Here is a 4,174-nt window from a genome sequence, read left to right as displayed (position 1 = left end):
GGTAGCCAAAGGAAAAGAGGATACAGAATGTTTTTCATAGTTGACCTTGATTCACATAAGAAATCTAAGCAGACTTTTCAAAAGACATTCAAGTATTTTCATGGAAGTACTTAAAACATTTTTATTAGAAATCCCAAAGTTTGGATGACTTGACAAATGTGGTATAAATTTAGTTCATTTGTCTACATTACAAAAGAACACTTTTGTTATAATGTTTATTTTCAAATTGTGCTGACTAAAAATAGGATTAATATTTACTAATTTCCATTAAAATAGAAACAGGAACATTTGGCCTGGTAATGTTAACTATTTATTATAAATAAGTACATGAGCACAACTAGTCAAAGGATGTGTAGAGGAAAGAGTGGGCTAGTCAGGCTTGAAGAGTCGTAACAACTAGATCCATATGTGTAGGATAAAGATGTTGAAAAGACACCTCTAAATCTGGACTCCCAGAAATAATACTGTCCCTGAGGCTTTCCAGCAAATACATAAAATCTCAGGTCACTGGCACCCATCGCTCTGACAGTCCTATTGTGACTCATCCCGTTCCAGCATATGAGACCTCCATTTAAAGCAGGTGAGTGTTTTTTTTTTGTTTCCATGGGATGAAATTTCAGGCAAGAATGTCCCATCCAGATTAGATGTTATAAGACCCACAGTAGGTGGTTGAAAATATTAGGACCGTTGTCTAGAGTTAAGTAGACAGAATTGGAGAGACAAAAGCAGTTGTGTGCTAGAGCCACTTGTACTGGCTCATTTGTGCCCATTCTTTGCAAACTCAACCCTCACAGGCATCATGTTGCTACCTGGAAATAGACTATGGTAGGAGAACATCACTGCAGAAATTGGCAAATACTACAAATCAGGACTTTGAATTTACATATGTATTTAAAGTATGTGCATTTGAGCTGCATTGCCAGCATACCACTGAACCACAGTCATAAATATGGGCTATCTCCAGTAGAATGGAAACTGCTATCTGGGAGAAGAGAGTAGGAAAACTCTAGGAATGAGGACCCTCATTGGCTCTCAGTATTCCAAAGATCTCCAAGCCCTTCCTGAGAAGGTTCTACATTGGCCCCAGACCCTTAGTACTTAAAGAGTCTTATTTATGGATACTCTGCACTGATCCTTTGGCACACCCAACCAATATTTGTTATTTGGTTGTTCTGTTCAACATTTTGAAGAGCTATATTATGCCTAGGTGTGCTCAGATCTGGAACTGCACAGATGAGCAAAACAATCCTTAGACCTCAGAAAGTTTAAAATCAATAGGGGAAACATTGCCAGATAATCGAATGTGCTCCTATCCTTGAGATTTATGTTCTGGTAGTGAGACTCTTTGTGCAATCAGAGGGAAAGAAGAGACCGGTGGGGAAAAGATTCACATGAGTACATTGCTAGCGTAGTGCCCAGATGGTGAAAAGCACCCTGAATAAGGTAACCCTCTTACAAACACAGCAAGGAGAAACAAGTAAATCCTCCAGGATGCTGAAGATACCTGAATCAAGACTGAGATGACACTCATGAGGTATTTGAGAAGTTGTTTTAAATTTGATTAACAAACAAGAAACTAAAGTACTCACAACTTTACCCATAGACCAGACTCCAAACACTGAACTCCCTAGCATCTCTTCTCTGCCTCCCAGAAGAAAATGTGAAGAAAACTAGTCTGGTTCCCATTTTGAAAGTCATATTTTGGGGGGAAACAAGACATGAGTCACCTGGTCCCAGATCTGTTTGGTCTTGATCCCATAAATGATGGGATTCAGCATAGGAGGAGCCAGAATGCAGACACTGGCCAGCAGTCCATGGATGTGGGGTCAGATGTGCCATCCTAACTGCTGAGTGAAGACTGAGAAGATCTCAAGTCCATAGAAGAGGATGATGACACAGACATGGGAGCCACATGTGTTGAGAGCTCTGTGGAGAGCATCTTGGGAGGGCATGCGAAAGACAGCACGAAGGATAAGCACATATGAAACACAAATCAGCACAACATCTAAAATCACTGTTGACATCAGGACAAAAAACCCATTCCAGATGTTTATTCGTACGTCATCACAGGAATATTTGGCCAAGGCAACGTGCTCACAAACAGTGGTTGGAAGAATGTTAGATCGGCAAACAGTCAGTCTTTTCAGAAGAAATATTATGGGGAATATTGTACAAAAACTTCTCAGAAAGATGACAGCACCAGTTTTTCCAATCAGTGCATGTGTAAGAATGGTGGTGTATCTCAGTGGGTAGCATATGGCCATGTAGTAATCAAATGTCATCACCAGCAAGACCCCTGACTCAGAGATGAAGGTGGACTGGATGAAGAAGAGCTGAGTGATGCAGTGGTTCAGGGAGATCTCCCCAGCACAGAACCAGAAAATGGCCAAGGCCTGAGGTACTGTGCAGGTGGAGAGGACAACATCGGCTCTGGCCAGCATGCAGAGGAAGAGGTACATGGGCTCACGGAGGCTGCGCTTGGTGAGGATAATGAAGAGGAGCAGGCTGTTCCCAAGCAGGGCGATGACATAGGAAATGAAGAAGGGGATAGAATCCACCCATACTGGTCCTTTAGGCCAGGGAAGCCCAGCAAGTGGCAGACCATGTGGCTAACACTAGTGTGGTTTAAGGTAGTCATGCCTGGAGCATATGTCCTAGGACCTCACTTTCAGTTTACAGACACAGTCAGAATTTCAGACTGTACTCAAATCTTGTGGCTCCTGTGAGATTCTTTCCCATAATCCATGTTCCAAGAACATCTAGGATAAAAAGATAAAGATTATTGTATTTGTTTTTCAGTGAGGTAACAGCAAAATAGTTATTTGTACAGCCAACTAAAATAATGGGGTAAGTGAACATATTAGTGGCACAAACAAACTACTGTGGGAATCATCAGAATGGCTAGTTCACTTTATTTGGCTGTAGGGTATCTGTGGGTGGAGGTGAAATAGGTGGAGAGTGAAACGAAGTCATTGGCAGTTTGAAGAAAGACTGTTGTCATACAAATATTTAACACATGTAAAACAGTTTGCGATCTTGTGTCGTTGTGTGATTGCATCCATTATGCAATGGTGAAAGGAGAGACACAAAAGTATATGGGCTCTGATTATGAGTTAAAGAGCTTGGATGCTGTTCCAGGAGGAGATAGTCAACAACCACGAGTTTTAAATTGAAAAGTATTAGTTATCACTCTGCTTACTTAACATCAGACCAAAAGTCTTAATGCTTTTAAATATTTACCTTAGGCCCCATAGTCCTTTGGTATAAATGGGATCCTTTCCTATTTACTCCCTAGAAGGTTACCTGACATCAGGACATAACTTACTCACCTACTTCAAATGCAGTCTTCATAGCCTAGAATGTGGAGAATAAGGAGGCCTCTGAGTGTTGGGCACCAGGGAGCAGAGATATTTATGTATTTGCCTGAAGACTCCAAGGGAAGCCAGTTCCACAGGGAACTCAGAACTACTTTTTACAAATCGTCCTTCGTCGTATACATGTGTGTCAAGATACTATGGCTCATCATGTCTGCCAAGACCACCCTTCCGCACAGCTCCATCCCTGGATTGGGTTTCATATATATTACTTCCAATGAATAAACTGTTAGAGTAGTTACACCATATGTTTCTGTTTCTGCTTTCATGACAGTTAGTAAATAATCCTATTTATATTACCACATATAAATTGACTATAAAATATGTAGGTTATTTTAAAAACACTTATTCCTACAAGGTTTTCTCTATGATTTTGACAAATTTAAAATGAAATTTGTTTCTTATTTTTCATATTATTTTGTAATGCATTTTAATTATTTTTTGCATTTAGGAACATAGTTTTGTTCTTAAAAAATAATTTCACAAATTATATTGTAGCTTTACTCTGCACCGTACATTTTAAATCTTTATTTCTCTTTTGAACTTCTCAGAGTATTAAATCTAGACAGCTATATTAGAGGACATTTTGCATCATCTTATTTTTCTTTTTTGACTTTAAACACTTTTTTATTATTTACTTACAGTTGATAAATAATATTGTATTAGTGTCAGGTGTACCATCCAGTGCTTAGACATTGTGTAACTTGTGAAGTGATTACCCTGGTAAATCTAGTACTCTTCTGACAGCCTATCCCTATGACTATTTGGTAATTTCAAATTTGTACTTCTTAATCTCTTCG

The 4,174-nt window shown here is 39.3% G+C and overlaps 1 pseudogene; it reads right to left on the bottom strand.

Moving 5' to 3' along the window:
• Positions 1 to 1,694: 1,694 nt before the first annotated feature.
• LOC112315926 (olfactory receptor 52B4-like) lies at positions 1,695 to 2,638 on the bottom strand (annotated as a pseudogene).
• Between the last annotated feature and the right edge of the window lie 1,536 nt (positions 2,639 to 4,174).

The sequence above is a fragment of the Desmodus rotundus genome, chromosome 5 (genome assembly GCF_022682495.2).
Source record: "Desmodus rotundus isolate HL8 chromosome 5, HLdesRot8A.1, whole genome shotgun sequence".
Taxonomy (NCBI): domain Eukaryota; kingdom Metazoa; phylum Chordata; class Mammalia; order Chiroptera; family Phyllostomidae; genus Desmodus; species Desmodus rotundus.
Note: the sequence above shows the minus strand (reverse complement) of the source record. Positions and strands in the feature narration are given on the sequence as shown.